The sequence below is a fragment of the Cornus florida genome, unplaced genomic scaffold, assembly GCF_030987335.1.
Source record: "Cornus florida cultivar Cherokee Brave unplaced genomic scaffold, ASM3098733v1 CherokeeBrave_3.0.0_Hap2_Chr08, whole genome shotgun sequence".
Lineage (NCBI taxonomy): Eukaryota > Viridiplantae > Streptophyta > Magnoliopsida > Cornales > Cornaceae > Cornus > Cornus florida.
Window position 1 is genome coordinate 54,294,580 of NW_026775578.1, and position 26,937 is coordinate 54,321,516.

Here is a 26,937-nt window from a genome sequence, read left to right on the forward strand (position 1 = left end):
ATGCAGAGTAAGAGATAGAGACTGGGAGAGGCGTGCTAGAGAGAGGGGTTTAGTGCAGGAAAGATGAGGTGAGGAAGGGTATTGTGCGAGTATATAATGGTCAAAAGGCGTGCTAGAGAGATGGTAATGAAGCCTCTCTTGTTTGAGAGCCAAAAATGGGTAGCTTTGCCCAATGGGTTTCTTTTTGCCAGAGGTCCCTAAATACTCAATATGACAATGATGTGCCCTTCGAATACCAAGGGGCAATGCCATTTAAATTGTCCACAAGCTTGCTCTTAATATTTATGGATGTGCAAATACGTTTGATATATATATATATATATAGAGAGAGAGAGAGAGAGAGAGAGAGAGAGAGAGACCAGTATTAACCTTTGATGCTGCAGTCAAAGACGTTTACATCAATTGTTAGCTGGCCAGCATCATTTGAGTTCAGATGCTTTTAATAGCTGCTCCTTATGATTCATAATCAACCACATGCATTTGTTTATCTAGTGCTAAAAACACATGTAAGGAAAATATGTTTCATTGGGAGATGGAAAGAGAGGTTTGTACAATTAAGGAAAAATAAAAGAGGAGGTTTGTACATGCTGCTAAATCAGATCAGCTCTAATACACATTTTTTTATACAATATACATGTTTATATGCTCAAGCAAGCATGAATTAAAATTCACGAATTAAAAGGACTATTATCCTATTATTACTTCAGTAAGATGAAGGACATCTCCCTCTTAATTCACGAATTAAAATCCACTCTAATACCAAGGCAAGGAAGCGCAAATTGGCTATGTAGCAAGTTTTGTTACTTCGGCACACAGTAGGCTCCAACAACACAACATGGTTCAATAGGCTTGAAACTGCTCGGCCTGCAGCTTCTTCACTTCCCGAGCAAAAATTGACTTATCATAGTTGAATCTTAGCAGTTTGCCTAAAATATTGAGGCAAATCTCACCAAATTTTCCCACCCCTACCAAGCCAAAAACAAGAAAGAAAGGTATTTAGCTTACTTCAGGGAAACCAGATTTATTTTTTCTCTCTCTTTCAATTCTTAAAATGCAAAGAATGCTTACAAAAACCATAAAAATCATGTCGCACAATTTCCATTTCATTTCACAACCACCAAACAAAGAAATAGAAAATCAACTGCAGGAGATCAAATTTTCTCACCTTATCGCCCCACAATAGCTGAGCCCTAACCGAAAACAGTTGAGCTTCAATAGCAGCTTTAGAAAATCCCACGCTAATTCTGAGTTTTTCCAGCAGATAAACTGTTGCCATGTAGTTTGAGAATTCTCAGAATTATGACTGCTTAAGCTGCTACAAAATGTCTACAAAATGGCAAAAAAATATCATGATGTATCAATACAAATATAAAATATATATAAAACAGTAGCTAGTTGACATGTTACTGGCAGAAACTAAAAACAATGAAACCCTACTAACAGGATAATTACTGAGATGAATCTAGAAACTTCTTAGATTGTACCATTGGGCTAGAGGCCCTTTGGATGTGAAGTGCGTAAGTTGCTACCATAGACACCTCAACAAAAATAAGTGTCATGCAAAGAACACATGAAGCATTAATAACTAGATCAATAGCAAATAGAAATGGTTTTAACTCTAAACTACTAAAAAGTCACAAGCTCAATAGTGTTTGTTATGCTAGTTATAGATTACCATGAAAGCTAGAATATTAGTAAAAGAATTCATCCAAATGGTACAATACTTTCATATTTTCATCCGGCATTGCTAGTGATAGCGACTAATATTGAGTCTTAACTTGGTACCACATCAACACCTTTATAATGAGACTGAACATCATAAGTTAAGGAGATGACAATAGGCCACTCAATAAAAAAATCTACACACAGTTTGTCTGAATAGTGAGGAAAGGATTCGGTTGTTTTTTAAGCATTAAACAGATCAATGGACTCACTGAAATTCAAACAAATGTTCTTGTACCAAATGACCATTTCGCTATTTGAGTTTATAAATTTTTGAAAGATAGTTTGCATTTTGAAATTTCAGTTTAGGCCTCTGCTACATTGCAGAAGAGGAGGAACCTATATTCTAAAATTTAAATGGTCACATACTTTTTTTTTTTCCCATCTTTTATTATCTAATTCACCAATTAAGGAAAAGTTCTGAAATTAACATGACCATATAAAGCTCAAAATAGTGGAGTCCATAATTGTGTTAAGTATACTGAGAATGATTTTTGCCATTGGTAGTAAAAGGCTAAAATTCATGTCAACATGCAATTTCATAATCAAATAAATGGAGACTTGCTTATAGTCCAAGAGAGAACAAAACTTATTCACACTCAAATAAATAATAATTATTGCATTTTCTCAGTGCCTGCATCATGTTTACACCAAAATAAGAATCACTAAACCAATTTCTAGAAGATAAAAAAAAGTATAAATAAAAAAAGGAAGAATATCAGCTATAAGGATTTATCAATCTATATAACAATCTATGCTTTCATAAATCAACATCAGATAAGAACACCTAATGAGTACACATCAGTGTGTTTATGACCTGCATAATTGTGCAGAATTGTCTGCAATAAGAATCATGTTGAAGGATATATATAAAAGTTGCACCCTCTCTAACAGCTTAAGCTTTTGGAGTAGATGGTTGCTAACATCATATCAGAGCCAAAGGTCTCGAGTTCAAACCTCACCGTCACCCTAATTAAAAAAAAAATTTGAAAAACACGAGTTGGACCAAAAAGAAGGCCACACGTGAGGGGGCGTGTTGAAGGATAAATATATAAAAGTTGCACCCTCTCTAACAACTTAAGCTTTTGGAGTACATGGTTGCTAACAAATCATATACAGAGGCATTTGACCACTGCAGACAAACTTACCCTGGTAGCAGAAATAGATAAGAAGAAGGGCATTACTAAACAAAATCCGAAAAATACTGTGTTATCCACAGGACATCTTTTAAGGCTACTCAAGAAGTTCTAATTTTTCTTTTATTAGATACAAAACTGGAAAACCAATGGTGTATGCTTTTGACCTGCATTACTTATCAGCAGATCATGTCTATTGCAGGGTACTAAGTTTCCTTGGTGTATGCTTCTTTTACCAGGAGAAAAGAAAGTGAACTCCATGTACAAGACTCTATCCTAACAAAATATCTATTATCCTCACCATCGGAATAACTTCTCTTAGCATTATTCCAAAGCATCAAAACACACGTGTCGTAAAGTCACGTATGATGAGATAAATTTTCTTCCGAGATTGATAACTCCTAGATGTTGCACTTGTTTATAATAGATACATTAAATGAAATATGTTTGCATGAAAGTGTAAATTTCATTTAACATAAAGGAAAACCAGATCAATCATTAGTTTCCCTCAATCTCTCTTTTTCAACTCTTCAAATGCAAAGAGTTCATACAAAAACCAAAAACATCATCTAGCACAATTTCCATTTCATTTCAAAACAAGCAGACAGAGAAATAGAAAATCTTGTGCAGGAAATCAATATTTCTTACCTTATTGCCCGCAGGAAATCAGTCTGCCCAAATCGAACACATGCATTGATGAGAACTCCAACAGGTTGAGCCCCAATCAAACACAGTTGAGGTTCAATAGCTGCTTTGGATTCCGATTTGAGCTCCAATAGCTGCTTATCCTTGATAATCGACTACATGCATAGATTACTTTCAGCCCTTTTTTGATAATCAATTAATTTTAGCCCTAAACAGCACAAATATGGCAAATATATTTTTAAGAGGGATGGAAAAAGAGTTCATTACATGCTGATAAATCAGCTCAAATACACACATATGTAGAGAGAGAAAGAAAGGGTTGACATTGATTTTCCACTTACAGGACTATGTATTTCAATGAAAATTCTGTATTCTGGCTATGAAGAGAGAGGAGAGAGAGCCAGAGAGAGAATGACTACAAAAGAGAAATAAGAATAATCTATGAGAGAAGATAGAGTCAGAGAGACATTCTAAGAGATAGATAGAGACTGGGAGAGACTAGAGAGAAGGGTTTAGTGCAGGAAAGATAAGTTTCACGGAAGAGTACTTTGAGTAATTGGAGGAAAGTTAATAAAATAGTTTGAGCAGCGGTCACAATATCTCTTAGGCAGCGATTAGAGAAAAAGGCTAGCATAAAGGGACTCCTGTATATTTGCCGAAAGAAAGAGAAAGAAAAAAAAAGAATAAGTCAAGCTCTTGCAGCAATTTATTTAGATCGCTACTATACATCCGCCATCATTTCCTCATTAACTTGCAGTGAGGATATGTGATGAATTCAGTGCTAAGATTCTTGTCTGCAAAGAGAACAATAAATGAAAGCAAAACTCAGAATTCATTGAACAAGTCATGCTCATAGTAAATTTCTTGTGTTACAGCAATTATCCACATCGCCGGATGAAAATTCTCACTGCAGGAATCACTCAATCTAGCAACCACACATGCACAACACCATCTTTCATGCACGGAAAAGTTTCTGGAAAAGAGTTACTAGCAGATCCAGGACATACAAGGGATGAGGGACTAATTTAAAGAAAGAGAAAACATGTGTAATAAATAAATAATAAATATAATTGATTATTGGAGATACAGCCTGAAAAACCACTAATCATTTGTTAGGAAGGTGGTTACTCAAGTTGTTTAGTTTTGGCCTCTGCAGCTTTCATCATTAACAGAATGATATCAGAAATACTAAGGTCTGCACTAAAAATTAGCTCTAATCATCTAAACCAGATACCAAATCTAACGCAGCAACCCAACGCATCGGTAACTGAGATACTATATATAAATTTGGCAAAGCATTTTAATAAAGAATATCTAAGCAACTTCACATGCTTTAAAGAACTACTATGACAGCCATACAAAAAAAAAAAAAAAAAAAAAAAAAACAGGGGAATCAGTTTTGGCATCAAAAGTGGAAACGACTACTCGTTAATCAATCGCTCAATAATTGCCAAACATTGATCAGCAATAGATTTACATTCAACCGAACTCAAACATTGATCAGTAATAGATTTACTTTCAAACACACACAGATCCATTATTATCAAGCCCTCAAGAGTAAATTAAAGACATCCAGGGAATTTTAATAATAAAAAATCATAGAACTACATTGGTCCCCTTCATGAATGTCATCCAATTCTTTAGTACATGAAAAGGATTCCACATTTGATCATGAAAAGGAATCCACATTTGACCAAACTTAATTATAAACAGGCAACCTCAAGAAACTACCATGTAACTACCAATCAAGCAAGGCTGCTTGGCACAACCCAGCAAGGCTCTTTCATCATACACTGAAGGTAACAAACTGTGACAAGTTTGAGAAATGTAATCAACACACCAAACACTAGAAACAAAGATTGACGAAAAATATACACTTACTACGAAAAAAGAACAGAAAAAATAAGACACAGAGAGTTGTCAGGATTCACCATTTTTGCATGACAAGATCTGGTTCTCTCTTGCGATTAGGGTTTAAGAACGTCGAAGCGCAAACCCTAAAACTATGGCAGCCCCAGTCGTGCTCGAGAAAAGTGTGATTATATATTAGGTTGTTAAATGCTTGGAGACACCATCGTCTGTTGTTGATATTCTACCGAAAGGCACCGTATATATCAAGCCTAGTCACTCATCGCCCTACCAATCTAAACCCTAGCCCACCTTGCGTGTGTAGCCCAACCCACAAAAGTAATTTGGATAATAAAAAATATGTTTATCACTATAGGCCTCACTGAAATTCGTTTATCACTATAGTGTGGAAAGGACTCAATTGTATTTTAAGCATTAAACAGATCAATGGACTCACTGAAATTCAAAGAAATGTTGTACCACATGACCATTTCACTATTTGAGTTTATAAATTTTTTAGAGAGTTCGCATTTTGAAATTTCAGGTTGGGCCTCTGCTAAATTGCAGGGGAGGAAAAATCTATATACTTAAATTTACATGGTCACAAGCACTTAATATTTTTCCTTCTTTTACTCACCATCATAATAACTTCGAAAATACTAAACCAAATCCGAAAATACGCTGTGTTAGTCCACAGGACACCTTTTAAGGCTACTCAACAAGTTCTAACTTTTCTTTTATTAGATACAAAATTGGAAAATTCTGCCATGCGAAACCAATGGTTATGTAATGACCTGTACTACTTGTCAACATGTCGATTGCAGGTCACTAAGCTTCCTTGGTGTATGCTTCTAACTTTTATCAAATTCTATTTACCAGGAGAAAAGGAGGTGAACTCCATGGCATTATTCCAAAGCATCAAAACACAAGTGTCGTGAAGTCATGTATGATGACTGATGAGATAAAATTTCTTCTCAGATTGACAACTACCAAGTTAAACCATATTCACACTAAAGCCATAAAATTGAATGATAAACGTTGCCCTTGTTTAAATAACTCTGCTATCCAACCTATACTACATTAAATGAAATATGTAGTGTAAATTACGATAAACATAAAGAAAAACTAGATCAATCAATTTTTTTTCCCACAATCTCTCTCTCTCTCTCTCAACCCTTCAAATGCAAAGAGTTCATACAAAAAGCATAAACATCATCTAGCACAATTTCCATTTCATTTCAAAACAACCGAACAGATAAATACAAAATCAAATTTTCTCACCTTATTGTCCGCAGGAAATCAGTCGGCCCAAATCGAAAGGACTTCCATAGCTGAGCCCCAATCAAACACAATTGAGCTTCAATAGCTGCTTTAGACTCCGATTTGAGTTCCTATAGGTGCTAATGCTTCATAATCGACTACATGCAATGATTAATTTTAGTCCTAACAGCATAGGTATGGCAAATATTTTTTTAAGCGAGAGTTTGGTACATGCTGATAAATTAGCACTAGCACACGTATATTTATATATGTATAATATGTTTATATGTAGAGAGAGAGAGAGAGAAAGAGTTGACATTGATTTTCCAGTTAAAGGACTGGACTACGTATTTCAGTGAAAATTCTGTATTCCTGCTATGAAGTGAGAGAAGAGAGAGAGCTAGAGAGAGGGTGACCGAAGAGAGAAACAAGAGTAATCTATGAGAGAAGATAGAGTCATAGAGGCATTCTCAGAGACAGATGATTGTTCCATCAATTTTTTTGGGCTTGAACAGTCTTGTGTGTAGTGCGAGAGAGAGGAGAGACGGGCGTAGAGCAGGAAAGATAAGTTTCACGGAAGAGTACTTCGGGTAACTGGGGGGAAATTAATAAAATAGTTTGAGCAGCGGTCACAATATCTCTTAGGCAGCAGTTAAGAGAGAAAGGCTGGCATAAAGGGGCTCCTGCAGCGGTTTATTTATACCGCTGCTATACATGCACCATCATTTCCTCATTAACTTGCAGAAAGGATATATGATGAATTCAGTGCTAAGATTCTTGCCTGCAAAGAGAACAATAGATAAAAGCAAAACTCAGAATTCATTATAAAGTCAGGCTCATAGTACTGACAAAAGAAAATATAGATACTTGCAGGAACCACTCAATCTAGCAAACCACACATGCACATGCACGAAAAAGTTTTTGGAAAAGAGTTCGTAGCAGATCCGGGACATACAAGAGAATGAGGGACTAATTCAAAGAAAGAGAGAACATTTGTAAGAAACAAAAAAAAAATATTGATTACTGAAGCTACAGCTTCAAAAACCTATACAGGGGAATCAATCAAATTATCTACTGCTGATCAGTTTTGGCATCATAAGTGAAGATGACTACTCATTAACCGAGTAGCTCAATAATCAGCTATTCATTCATCAGCAATAGATATACATTGAACCAAGTAAGCAAGGCTACTTGGCTGCAATCCAGCCGATCTAATATAAGAAAATTGTGGTCTGAAGAATATATATATATAAATATATTCTAGCTCAGGAAATATTTATAATACCAATAAATAAATGAGAAACAACCACAATAATATTTAATTAATGGTCTTGCGAGATTGATCTCACATTTTGATACAACAAGAGATAAAAATAGATTACTTGTAACGACCCTAAACTGAAAACCAAATTTAAAAAAAAAAAAAAAAAATTCGGCATGACCTCTGCTATAAAGGGTCCTATAACAACCTGCTTAAAAAATATATATATATATATGCAATGTCCTCTCATGGACCTTCAAGACTTATCCAACTTGTCCCAATACACAATACAAATTATATATTCCAGCATCCCTTTCATCCATTCATTATGCCTCAACATGGTTCATCTCTTGGTGGAACATCCACATACCATTTAATCCAAATTATCGTAATTACAGTCACAAAATATATGGTTAAGATCTAAAGTCCATGTCTTACAATGTTTAGACAACTTATAATAAAGTTACAACCCATAAATATAATTACAATAACAAGAATCCACAAATCTCTATACCGAATATAACAAACTAAGGTTTTACAAAAAAATTATGGGACTTAGATACAAAAACAGCAAAATGATCTTCTAATCCAAATTAGGCCTGTGGTGGAACGTCGTTCGCCACTTCTTTCCCGTTTCCTAAAAAATGTTAAATATAAGGGGTGAGCAAAATTGCTCAGTAGGTGGTGCCTAAGACACCTCTTGTAGCCCCATGAATCCAAATAATGAATAGGACAATAGGGAACGGGGTCATGCTAAGCCGGGAAAATACAATATCAATTCCAAGTTCAAAACAAGTAAATGTCGTGCCATGAATGCAACGTCATGCATGTCATTCCCCATTTTCAGAAAACATCCATCACTTCACAAACTGTTAATATAACCCGTCCTTTGGTGACTCCGCAGCGACACGAGAGAAGGATTGGCTACTGTCCCTGACCCTTGGTACCTCCGCGGCGTCATTTTGGGCCCAGATAGCTCAACCACGCTAGGGCAATCTCCCTAGTTCCCTCCGGGCTATATTAACACACCAGCCCTTTGGTGACTCCGCGGCGACCGAGTTTTCTCAAAAACACTTTTACCAAAACATTTCCCCAATTTTTTTTTTTATACCAAATACTTTCCCTTTTTCTTTCATGCCCGATGCCATGGATGCATGCTACATATTTTCCAATAGTATAAAATGAAGGGAATTTAAACTTCACAATTTAACATGTTTCTTCATAGGAATTTCTCAGAAAATATTATAAACACCATGGCATGGAAAATTAACAAATTAAGCATATTCTTTCATACATTTCAATTAAATACACATAAGCATGTTTTTCATACAATTCAATTTAACACAAATAATCATAAACTTCATACATGACAATTATATCATTCTCAAGGCTAATAACTCAAAATTAAATATGTTTTGCAACAATTAATGAGAGAGAACTCACAAAGGAACAAGAAAAACATGACTTAGGAACCCCTACCTCAATTTTATGCAAAACCCACAATTTTCACCTCAAACCCTAGGATTTAGAGATCCATCAAATGATGGCCAAATGGAAATTGGCTCTGATCAACTCGTAGATCTCGTCGTGGGCTTCAAATTGCTGCAAACGGCTTCCAAAAATACCAAGGATTGGAGGAGAAATCAAGCTCTAAAACTTTGATTAAAAAAGAAAAAGAAAAAGCAAAGTAAAGGGGAGAGAGAGAACCAGCGGGGAGAGAGAAATGAGAGAAGGAAAATGAGGCTAAAATGCCTCTTTGCCCACTTTAAAGCATTCATGTGGGCCCCACCTATTTTTCTTTTTATTTTTCATTTTTCTTTTGTTTTTATTTTACACCACACACAACATATATAAACATATACACATTAATTTACAACCACATAAAATACATTGAATAAAATAGATAAGATGCAAATGGACCCAATTAAAATCCCCGCATGCAACAATTTCGGTAGCGGGTCCCACATGGGACCGTCCGGCCCGAAAAACGAAAAAATGCAAGAATGATCACCCTTACATTTCAAATAGTCTTGGACTCAATGAAATGTCCCACACAGTTCACAGACACAACTAGCACACTCCACAGTGTCCGGCAGGCGAAATGGCAAAAGACGAAAATGCCCTTGCAACAACAAAAATTCCAAAAAAATGAAAAATGGCGAAAATTGAAAACATCACATTACTTTACCACAAAATGATAAGCACAAAAACAAAAAAATAAATTAAATTAGATTTGACCAAAAGACAATCCAAAAACAAATTAAGTATACTCATTTTCCTAAAACAATTAGTACAATCCAAATTGAGGGTGGCATATGGTTATGTGAAGGATCAAAGATGCAATGGGTCCCAAAGCTTCCATTCTCTATGTTGAAGATACCAATGACGCGGCACCCAGGTGCGGGATAATATACAATGATTTTATAATCTTTTGTGTAGAATATTGAATTTGCCTGACATCCGGACCATTTGGAAGTTGAAACACAAATGGAATGGTGATCTCCCCAAAACAGGGTGTCTCCACCCAAGTTGTTCGCTTCAACCTGCATAGGCTAACCTTGCTCAAATTGCTCTAAGAGCAACTTGAAAACCTGAATTCTCTTTTTATCTAACGTAAGTCCAAGCTTCATCTCCTGCTTGAATAAATGCCAGGTTAAAACGACAACCATAGATAGCGGTAGCAATATAGTCATTAGGATACGAAGCAGGGTCAACTAACAATGTAGCCTTTGCAACTTCAAGCTCAACCTCAGGAGGAACTGCATCAATCTCGTATAAGATCTCACCATCACTATCACCGCCATTTTCATGAGGAGGTTCGAATTCTAAGCGGTCCATTATTAGAGGAAGCTCAATGGTGGCGCCGGATTCATTAGAGTTACGCCCAAGGATTCTTCCACAATAAATAGCCAACCATGTAAGGAACCAGAAACCCTCTTTCTGTAAGGCACCCGTAACTAAAAACCATATAGCTTATTATGAGTGATGCTATATAGACTACGTCTTTTGTCGCTATTATCTTTCGAAGGCACCATCAAGAATGGAACTTGTCTAAAAAACTTATTTTGAATGAATTTAAGTTTGTTGTCCATTGCCACACAATGCCATGGTTTGCAAACCGCACCAAATCGAACATATTCAAAAACGAAACCAACTTGTCCAGAATCATATTCGATAAGTTCTTTGGCAGGTATGCCAAATCTGACTCCTCCATTGAACTCATCGTGTTTATCTCGCTAATAGCACTGCAATGTCAATCAAAGAATCTATATAATCACAATACATTATATCTGCAATACTCAATACTCAATTCGAATGGGTTTACAATTTTAAACTAATTGATTCACAAAAAAACAAAAACAATAAAACTTGCTAGATATAGTATGAATTAGTCATTGGTGCAATACCTCTTTCATCATACACTGAAGATAACCGATTTGCTACTAACAAATTCGAAAAAACTATTCTAATAAAATTCATTTTCAATATTAAAATCTAATTGAGCCACTACCAAATCCAAATCCCATAAAAACTATATATATTGTGAATATGAACAATCAAAAAAAATTACCTCCAGGCAGCAATATTATTTCATCTTTATATGAACATATATATTTACTAATCAGGAATTAAATGATTATATATATATATATATATATATATATATATATATATATATAGTATGCATATATAAGTTCCGGAATATATATATACACACAAGTAGATCACACCAATCGCTTGAAAAGGAGATATATTAGGGTTATACATCATATGAATATGAATACATGACCATATAATAGTAAATTCGGCTAACAAAGTAGGCAAAAGCAGAATAAGAATATACACAAAGGTTGGAGCTTAAAATAAGGGAAAAGATCAACTCTTCTTTTCTATTTTCAACTCAAAAAACTAGAACACCTTCTGAATAGCGAGGAAAGGACTCAGTTGTTTTTTAAGCATTAAACAGATCAAAGGACCAACTGAAATGCAAAGAAATGTTGTTGTACTAAATCACCACTTCACTATTTGAGTATATAAATTTTTGAAATATAGTTTGCATTTTGAAATTGCAGTTTAGGCCTCTGCTAAGTTGTAGGGGAGGAGGAACCTATATAGTTAAATTTTAAATGGTCCCAAGTACTTAATTTTTTTCCTTCTTTTATCTAATTTACCAATTAAGGAAAAGTTATGAAATTAACATAACCACATAAAGCTCAAATTAGTGGATTCAGAAACTGTATTAGGCATACTGCTAATGATTATTGCCATTGGTAATTAAAGGCTAACACTCATGCCAACATGCAATTGCAGAATCCAATAAATGGAGATTTGCTTATAGTCCAACTGAGAGATCAAAACTTATTCACCCAAATATACAATAATTGTTGCATCAAGTTTACACCAAAATAAGAATCACTTAACCAACTTCATTTAAGATTTATCACTAACAATCTATGCTTTCAAAAATCAACATCAGGTAAGAGCACCTACTTTGTGAAACACAGCTGATCAGATTACTTTGTTATAAACTGACTTCACATCAGTGATCAGTGTGTTTATGATCTGCATAATTGTGCAGAATTGTCTGCAATAAGAATCATATACAGAGGCATTTGACCAGTGCAGACAAACTTACCCTGGTAACTAAAACAGACAAAAAGAAGGGCATTTCTAGACCAAATCCAAAAATAGACTGCGTTAGTCCACAGGACACCTTTTGAGGTTACTCAACATGTTCTAATTTTTCTTCTATTAGATACAAAACCGGAAAATTCTACCAAATATGTGCAACAAAACAGAATTTAGAAACCATGCCAAACCAATGGTTATGTTATGACCTGCATTACTTGTCAGCAGATCATGTCGATTGCAGGGCACTAAGCTTCCTTGGTGTATGCATCCAACTTTTATCAAATTCTATTTACCAGGAGAAAAGGAGGTGAACTCCATGTACAAGATTCCATCCTAAAAAAATATCTATTATCCTCCTCATCGGAATAACTTCAGAATGTCCTTGGCATTATTCCAAAACATCAAAACATGTGTTGTAAAGCAATCTCAAACCGACTCTAAATGTGTTTAAAAAAACGTTTTTAGGCAGTTAAAAAGCAATCTCAAACCGACTCTAAATGTGATTGAAAATGCCGATTCAAGAATCAAGCTCGATAAATAGGTAAGACTCAGTCCAAAAGTATCGAGGGACATACTGTCCAAGGTTTGGTCCAGTAGTCTCTTTATTTGTTAATTTTATTTAGACTTTATTTTTTTAGGATTTTTTAATTTAATTTTGTTATAAGTAAATAAGAAGGACATTAGAAATCAAGTGGGTTCCTCGAAGTACAAAGTTAAATACATGAAACAATGTTATATAATTTAAATTATATACAAAATTTTCTATTTCTATTACTAGGGCTATGTGTTTTTCTTAGGTAGCTAATCATGCAAAAGAACACTTTTTCAGCTTACACGTTGCCACAAAGCATATTTGGACTCTTGTTTCCAACCATAAAGATAACCTTTGGGCTCAATGGGTGAGGACTCGATTGGTTCGGGATAGATGTTTTTTGGACTATGAGCATTCCACAAGCTTGCTCTTCTGGGTAAATGAAAAACAAAACCAGAATTTACAACATACAGCCTCAGTACCAAGAAAACATGTCAATTCATTCATATATATGGATGTGCGCACACACACACACACACACATATATATATATAGAGAGAGAGATAGAGAGAGAGCACTTGTTAGCTGGCCAGCATTTACCTTTGATGCTTCAGACAAAGACTCATTCTACCCATTTTTCCTCTAACAGCTTAAAGCAATCACTGAATGTGACTGACTGCAGTGATCCTTTATAACACAGTAAATTTTTTTTTTTTTGATAAGTAACTTTATGACAGTAAATTACTGAATGTGACCGACTGCGGTGATCCTTTACGTGGTGAGGACTCTTTTTTCCAACCATAAAGATAACCTAAGACGTTTACATCAATTGTTAGCTGGCCAGCATTTACTGTTGATGCTTTTAATTCAGATTTGAGTTCCAATAGCTGCTGCTTATGATTCATAATCAACCACATGCATTTATTTATTTAGTGCTAAAAATACATTATGGAAAATATGTTTCATTGGGAGATGGAAAGAGAGGTTTGTACAATTCAGGAAAAATAAAAGAAGAGGCTTGAACAAGCTGCTAAATCAGCTCTAATACACACATGTTTTTATACAATATACATGTTTAAAATTCACGAATTAAAAGGACTATTATCCTATTATTATTTCAGTAAGATGAAGGACATCTCCCTCTTAATTCACGAATTAAAATCCACTCTAATACCAAGGCAAGGAAGCGCAAATTGGCTATGTAGCAAGTTTTGTTACTTTAGCACACAGTAGGCTCCAACAACACAAGATGCCCTTCGAAAGATTTAAAAATGACAGGTTCAATAGGCTTGAAACTGCTTGGCCTGCAGCTTCTTCACTTCCTGACCAAAAATTGACTTAACATAGTTGAATCTTAGCAGTTTGCCTAAAATATTGAAGCAAATCTCACCAAATTTTCCCACCCCTACCAAGCCAAAAACAAGAAAGAAAGGTATTTAGCTTACTTCAGGGAAACCAGATTTATTTTTTCTCTCTTTCAATTCTTAAAATGCCAAGAATGCTTACAAAAACCATAAAAATCATGTAGCACAATTTCCATTTCATTTCACAACAACCAAACAAAGAAATAGAAAATCAACTGCAGGAGATCAAATTTTCACACCTTATCGCCCCACAAGAACTTCAATAGCTGAGCCCTAATCGAACACATGCATTGTTAAGAACTTCAGTAGCTGAGCCCTAACCGAACACAGTTGAGCTTCAATAGCGGCTTCAGAAAATCCCACGCTAATTCTGGGTTTTTCCAGTAGATAAACTGCTGCCATATAGTTTGAGAATTCTCAGCAATTATGACTGCTTAAGCTGCTACAAAATGTCTACAAAATGGCAATAATAATAATAATAATAATGCTGTATCAATACAAATATAAAAAATATATAAAACAGTAGCTAGTTAACATGTTACGGGCAGAAAATAAACAAATAATTATTGAGATGAATCTAGAAACTTCTTAGTTTGATGTCCAATCAAATGATCAAAACAACTACAAAACATTGAAGCCCTACTAACAGGGTAACATGATGTCTATTCCATTAAATTTCAAAATGATATAAACTCAGTTCCCAACAACTTCAAAGAAAATTTGAATTAGGGAGCCATTATTCCAAAATATGTAATATAAAGTAATTTAAGTGCCTCACATCCTAACAAATAGATTAAACCATAAGGAAATAGAAAAAGATAATAAAATTCTAGACAAAAAAAATTGGCTATTAAAAACACAAAAAAAAAAAAAAAAAAAAAAAAAAAAATATTAAAAGCTAACAATGGTTCTGCCATTCATTTTATTAAATGCATAATTTTCATTTTTTTTTTTTTTTTTTTTTGGAAATTGAAGCAAAAACACACTCATTATCCGTAATATGTCCTAGTGGGACTAAAACTCTCCACCTCCCCTTTTGGTTCAGGCTAAGGAATGTGTGTGGGTGGGGGTGTTTGGGGGGGAGAGAGATTGTACCACTGGGCTAGAGGCCCTTTGGTTGTGAAGTGCTTAAGTTGTTACCATAGACACCTCAACAAAAATAAGTGTCATGCAAAGAACACAAGAAGCATTAGTAACTACATCAATAGAAAATAGAAATGGTTTTAACTCTAAACTACTAAAAAGTCACAAGCGCAATAGTGTTCTTTGTGCTAGTTATAGATTACCGTGAAAGCTAGAATATTAGAAAAAGAATTCATCTAAATATTACAATACTTTCATATTTTCATCCGACATTGCTAGTGATAGCGACTAATATTGAGTCTTAACTTGGTACCACATCAACACCTTTATAATGAGACTGAACATCATAAGTTAAAGAGATGACAATAGGCACATCACAAGTTAAAGAGATGACAATAGGCCACTCAATAAAAAAATCTACACACAGTTTGTCTCACTTTTCTATTTTCAGCTCAAAAGACTAGAACACCTTCTGAATAGTGACGAAAGGACTCAGTTGTTTTTTGAGCATTAAACAGATCAATGGACTCACTGAAATTCAAAGAAATGTTGTTGTACAGAATGACCATTTCGCTATTTGAGTTTATAAATTTTTGAAAAATAGTTTGCACTTCGAAATTTCAGTTTAGGCCTCTGCTGCATTGCAGGAGACGAGGAACCTATATACTTAAATTTAAATGGTCACAGGTACTTTTTTTTTTTTTGGCAAATTACACAAACCACCCCCGAGGTTTCCATCTCTTGCATTCGGATAGAAGTTGGCACAATAAGTTGGTCAACTACCCTTCTAGTTTTATTGACTTGACAGATGACCTTGAACATGAGGGGTAAAAAAATATTTTGACAAAAATAACCTTCTTTATTTGAAATTACTATTTTTAATGTTTAAATTATTTTAATAATAAAAATAAAAAATATATCTCAAATAGTAAAATGACAACATAGTCCACACTTATTAGGGATTTCATAAGACTCGCACCATCTCTCATCAACCACGGTTCCTCCACCATCTCTCATCAACCACGGTGCCGCCACCGCCACCATCTCTCTGTATCCACTGCCACAACCACCATCTCGTCGAATTGTTCCACCTCTTACCACCATTACTCATCACCACCACCATCCACAACTAGGGCTACAACCACCCCCAAATTTTTCTTCTTCCCTTTCTTGCACACACACACATATATACATATATACAGAGAATTACTCATCACCACCACCGTCCACAACTAGGGCTACAACCACCCCTAAATTTTGCTTCTTCCCTTCCTTGCACAAACACATATATATACATATACACAGAGAATTGAAATTGCTTCTTCCCTACCCACGCGAAATTACTGGTGGCAAAGAGATCGAAGATCTATGTTCACCGCAATTGTCGAAATTGTTGGCATCACCAAGCAAATCATTATTGCCACTGCAATCGTCGATCATGCCTCTAATTCGCGAGCGGTGGTGGTGGTTCTGATTGTTGGTGGTGATAGCGGTGGTGGGTTTCGCTGATTCTTGAGCAGTGGTGGCTTTTTCCTCTGATCTCGTCGCATCTGATCAACGGCAATGGTGGTGGCTGCTTCTAATTGTTGGTGGCGATAGCGGTGGTATGGTGGGCTTCTCATGAAGGGGGCGGTGATGGTGGTAGGTGGTGTTAGGACAGAGAGGGTGTGGGAGGGATAGAGATAGGGACATAGACAGAGGGTACGGTGGGTTACAGAGGGTTTGAGTGGCAAAAATTAAACTAGCCAATACACAATATTCTTTATTTTTTTCATTAAAAACAAATACTTTAATTTTAAGGTCAAAAATGTAAATTTATATTAATCCCTGTGGTCAAACGGTCAATATGAACCACTCTGTTATATTGGTATAACTTCTATCCTAATGAAAGAGATGGAAACCTCGGGGGTTGTTGGTGTAATTTGCCCCCACCCCCCCCCCCCCCCCCCCCCTATCTAATTTACCAATTAAGGAAAAGCTCTGAAATTAACATGACCATATAAAGCTCAAATTAGTGGAGTCCATAATTGTGTTAAGTATACTGAGAATGATTTTTGCTACTTTAGTAAAAGGCTAAAATTCATGCCAACATGCAATTTCATAATCCAACAAATGGAGACTTGCTTCTACTCCAAGAGAGAGAACAAAACTTATTCACACCCAAATAAATAATAATTATTGCATTTTCTCAGTGCCTGCATCATGTTTACACCAAAATAAGAATCACTAAACCAATTTCTAGAAGATAAGGAAAAGTATAAATAAAAAAGGAAGAATATCAGCTATAAGGATTTATCAATCTATATAACAATCTATGCTTTCAAAAAGCAACATCAGATAAGAACACCTAATGAGTACACATCAGTGTGTTTATGAGCTGCATAATTGTGCAGATTTGTCTGCAATAAGAATCATGTTGAAGGATATATGAAAGTTGCCCCTTTAACAGCTTAAGCTTTTGGAGTAGATGGTTGCTAACATTGTATCAGAGCCAAAGGTCTCGGGAGTTCAAACCTCACCGTCACCCTAATTAAAATTTTTTTTGAAAAATACGTGTTGGACCAAAAAGAAGGCCACACGTGAGGGGGCATGTTGAAGGATATATATATAAAAGTTGCACCCTCTCTAACAGCTTAAGCTTTTGGAGTACATGGTTGCTAACAAATCATATATAGAGGCATTTGACCCCTACAGACAAACTTACCCCGGTGGCAGAAACAGATAAAAAGAAGGGCATAACTAAACAAAATCCGAAAAATACTGTGTTATCCACAGGACACCTTTTAAGGCTACTCAAGATGTTCTAATTTTTCTTTTATTAGATACAAAACTGGAAAACCAATGGTGTATGCTTCTGACCTGCATTACCCATCAGCAGATCATGTCGATTGCAGGGCACTAAGCTTCCCTGGTGTATGCTTCTTTTACCAGGAGAAAAGGAGGTGAACTCCATGTACAAGACTCTATCCTAAAAAAATATCTATTATCCTCACCATCGGAATAACTTCTCTTGGCATTATTCTAAAGCATCAAAACACACGTGTCATAAAGTCAAGTATGATGAGATAAATTTTCTTCCAAGATTGATAACTCCTAGATGTTGCACTTGTTTATAATAGATACATTAAATGAAATATGTACGTATGAAAGTGTAAATTTCATTTAACATAAAGAAAAACCAGATCAATCATTTTTTCTCCTCATTCTCTCTCTTTCAACTCTTCAAATGCAAATAGTTCATGCAAAAACCATAAACATCAGATAGCACAATTTCCATTTCATTTCAAAACAACCAGACAGAGTAATGGAAAATCTTGTGCAGGAAATCAAAATTTCTTACCTTATTGCCCACAGGAAATCAATCTGCCCAAATCGAACACATGCATTGATGAGAACTCCAACAGTTGAGCCCCAATCAAACACAGTTGAGCTTCAATAGCTGCTTTAGGTTCTAATTTGAGATCCAATAGCTGCTTATCCTTCATAATCGACTACATGCATCGATTAATTTCAGCCCTTAACAGCACAAATATGGCAAATATATTTTTAAGAGGGATAGAAATAGAGTTCAGTACATGCTGATAAATCAGCTCTAATACATACATATGTAGAGAGAGAAAGAGTTGACATTGATTTTCCACTTACAGGACAATGTATTTCAATGAAAATTCTGTATTCTTGCTATGAAGTGAGAGGAGAGAGAGCTAGAGAGAGAATGACTACAAAAGAGAAATAAGAGTAATCTATGAGAGAAGATAAGAGTCAAAGAGACATTCTAAGAGAGAGAGAGAGACTGGGAGAGACTAGAGAGAGAGACATTCTAAGAGTAATGAAGCCTCTATTGTTTGAGAGCCAAAAATAGGTAGCTTTGCCAGTGAGTTTCTTTTCTTCATAGCATTCGCCAGAGGTCCCTAAATACTTATAAATTTATTGAAAAGTGTTACTCAATAGGACAATGATGTGCTTCGAATACCAAGGGACAATGCCATTTCATATTCAGACTCATCACATGAAGAGAGGGAAATAGTGTGTGTGAGAGAGTGTTTTTAGCCCTAGATTTTGATTTTTGAGTGCCTCAAAACACTGTTATTCATAAAAGAAAGAAAGAGTTGTTACAAGATATTATCAAGGTTTTTAATTCGGATGTTATGATTTTTTTTTCAAAATAATTCGAATCTCATTAGAAGCATGTTAGTGAAAGCAGAGATGATAATATGAGCAAAGAAATACATATTAATAGAGCATGCTAGTGAATTTGACTACTATATGTTAAAAATAATGTGCAAATTTAACAATATATATACAACAATATTTAAAAACATGATTTTCTCTTTGATAACGAGGAATGAAGTTTGGGTTGTGTGCCAGTTCCATGTCAAATTGATAAAAGAAAAAGGTTGCCATGCATGCATGATTTAATCATAAGATATTTAATAAATATGAATTGGATTTTTTTTTTTTTTTGAAGGCTGTTTTAGTATATAATGCATTATCTTCAATTTTGTATACACCCTATCATTCAAGTTTTCACCGGCAAATAGATATACCTCCCTTTTAATTTATAGTTGGGTGTTTATGTGTATCACGTTAGACTAACGTGAATATCTTAGTGTAAAGATTACATGCAAAGTACAAAATTCGGTTATTTAACATAACCTATGGTTTAGGATTGGTTAAAAATGGTTAATAAACTGCATTGGATTACAATACATGCGTGAATGGGGATGTGTTGGTTTGACCATACAACGCAACCCCGTGTAAGAACTCGTTTGGCATTGCAGTTAGAAAAAATAAGTGCTTTCACAACTGGAGCGGTAGAAAAATTACATTTGGTGAAAAATATAGTAGGTGTTTGATGACATGTACTCTTTATAATTAAATTATTTTTAAATTTGTTTGGTAATAATATTTTTAAAACACTTGTATTGCTAATTTTACAATAATATCTTTTAATACAAAATTAACTATATTTGATATATAATTTTAACTTTATAAAAGAATGGCTGAGATTGTCTTTGTAAAAAATAAAAAAAGGATAAAATTGTCTAAGAAAAAATAATTACCTAAAATATACAACCTATACTCAAAACGCGATTTGAAAAGTTCATAAGTCTAACTTCATTCAAAATCTCTAGTAAACTAAAATTGGTAACCATTAAATACCAAAAAGGCCTATATGTAATTTAATTTTTTAAAATAAAAACGTTTTTTAGGCAATTAAAAATCAACCTCAAACCGACTCTAAATGGGATTGAAAGTACCAATTCAAGAATCAAGCTCGATAAATACGGTCAGACTCGGTCCAAAAGTATCGAGGGACATACTGTCTAAGGTTTGGTCCAGTAGTCTTTTAAAAAGTGTTGTACGGACCTGAGGATGCTTTCACAAAATTTTTGTTAATTTTATTTAGACTTCGTTTTTTTAGAATTTTTTAATTTAATTTTGCTATAAGTAAATAAGAAGGACATTAGAAATCAAGTGGGTTCCTCCAAGTACAAAGTTAGATACATGAAACAATGCTATATAATTTAAATTATATACAAAATTTTCTATTTCTATTTCTATTACTAGGAATAAGTGTTTTTCTTAGGTAGCTAATCATGCAGAAGAACACTTTTTCAGCTTACACGTTGCCACCCAGCATATTTGGACTCTTGTTTCCAACCATAAACATAACCTTTGGGCTCAATGGGTGAGGACTCAATTGGTTCGGGATAGATGTTTTTTGGACTATGAGCTTTCCACAAGCTTGCTCTCCTAGGTTTTTTGGACTCAATTGATTCTGGGTTTTTTGGACTCAATTGCTCTTCCAGGATATATTTCTGGGTTTTCCCAGCAGATAAACTGCTGCCATATAGTTTCAGAATTCTCAGCAATTATGACTGCTTAAGCTGCTACAAAATGTCTACAAAATGCAAAAAAATATAATGATGTATCAATACAAATATAAAAAATATATAAAACAGTAGCTAGTTGACATGTTACTGGCAGAAACTAAAAACATAATTACTGAGATGAATCTAGAAACTTCTTAGTTTGATGTCCACTCAAATGATCAAAACAACTAAAAAAATTGAAGCCCTACTAACAGGTAACATGATGTCTATTCCATTAAATTTCAAAATGATATAAACTCAGTTCCCAACAAGTTCAAAGAAAATTTGAATTAGGGAGCAATTATTCCAAAATATGTACTATAAAGTAGTTTAACTGCCTCACATCCTAACATATAGATTAAACCATAAGGAAATAGAAAAACATAAGGGGAAAGTCTGAAAAACACCCCTGTGGTTTTCAATTTGTGCGAATTACACCCTTTTTGTTCGATTTGTTTATATAAATCCATACTAGATATAAAAATGTGCAATTAAGCACCTCCGGTGAGAATTCCGGTGAAAATTCCGGTGAGTTGGTCATGTGCATGGCACATGACCATTTTAAACCCTTTATTCCCAAAATTGCCCTTTTATATTTCTTTACTACCCCTCACCATATATATATATGTATATATTTGTATATCGTATTTTTTTATAGTTTGCAGTTAAAGCGCCCAATTGATGACGAGTCCTTGTGGACTTCACCATTAGAGCTTGACATGGTGAGAACATGCCATTCTTACTCGAACACAACTGAAAACCACAACCCAATTAATATTACTAACATCATAAAGAGAAGAAGAAATACCCGTTTTTATGTTATGTTATGTAACTGGAAAGAGGTTGGGAGGAGAGAAAGTGGTTTACCTGAGAAGGGGTGACAGGAGAGAGATTAGAGGCAGCCATGGAGCATAAAGGGTAAGTTCAGAGTTGAGAACGAGAATAGAGATGGAGGCGATTAGGGAGGCTGAAATGATTTGCCCTAAAAAAAATTCATAAAAAATTTCACCAAATAGGATTTAGTTTGCAAAACAAGAATTATAGACCTTGATTAGTTGATTTAGAAAAAAATTTAAAACAAAACCCATAAATACAAGTTAGCAATTGCACCGCGGGGGGGGGGGGGGGGGGGGGGGGGGGAAGCTTGAGAGTTGAGAGACAGCGTGAAGCTTGCGAACGGTGAACCCGAACTGGAACAGCAGGCAATGGAAACTGAAAAATATGGGTTTTGATTTTTTGAACAATCCAAAATGATATGCCGATATGGGTTTTGATATAGGTAATAGGTTTTGAACTTTTGATTCTTGCCGACAGATAGATAAACTGAAATATATGGGTTTTGAACTTCTGATTCTTGTAGATTTTGTAGTTTGTAGTTGCAGAGAGAGGGCAAGTTTAGAGTCGAGAACGAGAATAGAGATGGAGTATTGATAGAGGGCTATTTTAGTCTTTTCCCATTTTTTGGTTATTTTATTATTATTTTTAAATCATAGATAGAGGGCTATTTTAGTCTTTTTGTAGCTCCGGTACCGGTCAATAGAGGTCAACGCCCAAAATGCACTAATCCAAACCATTTTTAAAGTATAGGAGAGGTGAACAAACAATGGGGGGTTATACGCACAATATCGATCTCACAAGGGTGTAAAGCGCACGCGAGCCAAAACATAACAAAATTCTAGACAACAATTCTGCATGTGTTATCCTATTCTTCAAGCAACCAGAAAATAGACTATTAAAAACACAAATAAAATAATAATAATAATAAAATAAAATAAAGCTAACAATGGTTCTGCCATTCATTTTAACAAATGCATAATTTACTCTTCTTTTTTTTCTTTTTCTTTTTCTTTTTTTTTTTTGTTTGGAAATTAAAGCAAAAACGCACTCATTATCCGTAATTTGTCCCTAGTGGGACTAAAACTCTCAACCTCCCCTTTTGGTTCAGGCTAAGGAATGTGTGTGTGTGGGTGGGGGTGTTTGGGGGAGAGAGAGATTGTACCATTGGGTTAGAGGCCCTTTGGTTGTGAAGTGCATAAGTTGTTATCATAGACACCTCAACAAAAATAAGTGTCATGCAAAGAACACATGAAGCATTAGTAACTACATCAATAGAAAATAGAAATGGTTTTAACTCTAAACTACTAAAAAGTCACAAGCTCAATAGTGTTCTTTGTGCTAGTTATAGATTACCGTGAAAGCTAGAATATTAGCAAAAGAATTCATCTAAATATTACAATACTTTCATATTTTCATCCGGCATTGCTAGTGATAGCGACTAATATTGAGTCTTAGCTTGGTACCACATCAACACCTTTATAATGAGACTGAACATCATAAGTTAAAGAGATGACAATTGGCCACTCAATAAAAAAATCTAGACACAGTTTGTCTCACTTTTCTATTTTCAGCTCAAAAGACTAGAACGCCTTCTGAATAGTGAGGAAAGGACTCGGTTGTTTTTTAAGCATTAAACAGATCAATGGACTCACTGAAATTCAAAGAAATGTTGTTGTACCAAATGACCATTTCGTTATTTGAGTTCATAAATTTTTGAAAAATAGTTTGCATTTTGAAATTTTAGTTTAGGCCTCTGCTACACTGCAAGAGACGAGGAACCTATATACTTAAATTTAAATGGTCACAAGCACTGTTTATTCCCTCCCACCCACCCCCCCAAATCTAATTTACCAATTAAGGAAAAGCTCTGAAATTAACACGACCATATAAAGCTCAAATTAGAGGAGTCCATAATTGTGTTAAGTATACTGAGAATGATTTTTGCCGTTGGTAGTAAAAGGCTAAAATTCATGTCAACATGCAATTTCATAATCCAATAAATGGAGACTTGCTTATAGTCCAAGAGAGAGAACAAAACTTATTCACACCCAAATAAACAATAATTATTGCATTTTCTCAGTGCCTGCATCATGTTTACACCAAAATAAGAATCACTAAACCAATTTCTAGAAGATAAGGAAAACTATAAATAAAAAAGGAAGAATATCAACTATAAGGATTTATCAATCTATATAACAATCTATGCTTTCAAAAATCAACATCAGATAAGAACACCTAATGAGTACACATCAGCCATAGAAGAAGGGATCTGAAAAAGAGAGATGAAATAAGTGGGGAGGCTAGAAAGGGTGATCTTAATCAGAGTGACCCTCCCACCCTTAGAAAGATACTGCTTCTTCCAACTTGCTAGTCTCTTCTCAAATCGATCCACAACCAGGTCCCAACACCTGACACATCTCGAAGGGACTCCAAGAGGCAACCCTAAGTAAGAAATGGGAAAAAAGACCAGTGCGACATCCAAGAATTTGAGCAAACATCTTAATCTCAGGAACCTCCCCAACCGGAACTAGAACGCTCTTACCAACATCCATCTTGAGCCCAGAAACAACTTGGAACCAAATCAAAACACATCTCAAATATCTCAGTTGAGACGCTTCTGCATCACAAAGAACTAAAGTATCATCCGCAAACATAGTGGGAGATTTCCAACTGACAAGCAACATCTCTGCCCACCCGAAATCCTCTCAAAAACCCCAAATCAATAGCTTTCTTCAACAATCTACTAAGAGCCTCCATCACAAAAAGGAACAGGAAAGGAGAAAGTGGATCCCCTTGCCTCAATCCCCTCGAACTAGCAAAAACCCCCGACGGGGCACCATTCACAAGGGCAGAGAAACGAGCGCTAGAGATACAAAAATGGATCCATCTCCTCCATCTCTCACCAAACCCCATCCTCTCCAAGAAGTAGAGGAGGAAGTTCCAATTCACATGGTCGTACGCCTTCTCAATATCCAGCTTGCACAAAACACTCGGAATCCCACTGCTCAATCTGGAGTCCACACATTCACTAGCAATAAGAACTGAATCCAAAATCTGACGACCTCCCACAAAGGCATTCTGAGAGTCAGAAATGACTCCATCCAGAGCCTTCCTCAACCTAGATGCCAAGACTTTTGTAATCAACTTATAAAAGCAACCCACCAAGCTAATAGGGCAAAAATCCCTAACATCCAGCGCCCCTCCCTTTTTCGGAATGAGAGCAATAAAAGTGGCATTCAAACTCTTATCAAAAGAGCCCTGAGAATGAAAGGCATTGAAAGAACCCATCACCTCCTCTTGAACCACTTCCCAACACTCCAGAAGGAATCTCATTGTAAAACCATCAGGACCTGGGGCTTTATCCCCATTACAGCTCTTCAAAGCGGGCAAAACTTCCTCTTCCGAAAATGGCTCCTCCAAAATAGAGCTCTCCTCACTCGAAATAGAATCAAAATGAAGCCCCGCAAGAAAAGGTCTCCACCCAGACGGTTCAATGAACAACATCGAAAAGTACTCAGCAAAACCTTTACAAATCTCCTCCTCCTTACACAACACCTCCCCATCCACCCGAATCCTCCCAATGTGATTGCCCCTTCTATGAGCATTGGCCAGTCTATGAAAAAACTTCGTGTTATTGTCACCTTCCTTAAGCCACAACGCTCTAGACTTTTACCTCCACGAAATCTCCTCCTATAGGTGCTTATGCTTCATAATCGACTACATGCAATGATTAATTTTAGTCCTAACAACATAGGTATGGCAAATATTTTTTTAAGCAAGAGTTCGGTACATACTGATAAATTAGCTCTAATACACATATTTATATATGTATAATATGTTTATATGTAGAGAGAGAAAGAAAGAGTTGACATTGATTTTCCAGTTAAAGGATTGGACTACGTATTTCAATGAAAATTCTGTATTCTTGCGATGAAGTGAGAGAAGAGAGAGAGCTAGAGAGAGGGTGACTGCAAGAGAGAAACAAGAGTAATCTATGAGAGAAGATAGAGCAATAGAGTAATTCTCAGAGATAGATGATTGTTCTATAAATTTCTTTGGGCTTGAACAGTTTTGTGCGTAGTGCGAGAGAGAGGAGAGACGGGTGTAGAGCAGGAAAGATAAGTTTCACGGAAGAGTACTTCGGGTAACTGGGGGGAAATTAACAAAATAGTTTCAGCAGCGGTCACAATATCTCTTAGGCAGCAATTAAGATAAAAAGGCTGGCATAAAGGGGCTCCTGTAGCGGTTTATTTATACCACTGCTATACATCTACCATCATTTCCTCATTAACTTGCAGTAAGTATATATGATGGATTTAGTGCCAAGATAAAAGCAAAACTCAGAATTCATTATAAAGTCGGGCTCATAGTACTGACAAAAGAAAATATACATACTTGCAGGAACCACTCAATCTAGCAAACCGCACATACACATGCACGAAAAAGTTTTTGGAAAAGAGTTCATAGCAGATCCGGGACATACAAGAAACCAGTAAACATGTGTTAAACAAGTCGTTCGGTTTTGGCCTCGGCAGCTTTCACCATTAACAGAATGATAGCAGAAGTACCAAGTTGTGCACTGAAATTAGATCTAATCATCTAAACCAGTAACCCAAATCTAAAGAATATATATATAAATTTGGCAAAGCATTTTTATCTTCACATGCTTTAAAGAACTACTGTGACAGATATACAAATAAAAACCTATACAGGGGAATCAATCAAATTATCTGTTGCTGAT

At 35.4% G+C, this 26,937-nt stretch overlaps 1 long non-coding RNA gene across 5 annotated transcripts; it reads right to left on the bottom strand.

Annotated features, from left to right (window-relative positions):
* Positions 1–507: 507 nt before the first annotated feature.
* Positions 508–22,452, bottom strand: LOC132271758 (uncharacterized). 5 transcript variants are annotated; one of them, XR_009469819.1, is made up of 7 exons: positions 19,129–22,452; positions 18,824–18,999; positions 14,640–14,853; positions 6,633–7,392; positions 3,507–4,297; positions 1,166–1,326; positions 508–965 (listed from the first exon to the last, which is right to left on the bottom strand). It is a non-coding gene; the product is annotated as an uncharacterized LOC132271758 (long non-coding RNA). The 5 variants fall into 5 exon arrangements; XR_009469822.1 differs by having other exon boundaries at positions 3,507–3,711; positions 3,845–4,297; positions 18,824–22,452; XR_009469820.1 differs by having other exon boundaries at positions 14,640–14,792; positions 18,824–22,450.
* Between the last annotated feature and the right edge of the window lie 4,485 nt (positions 22,453–26,937).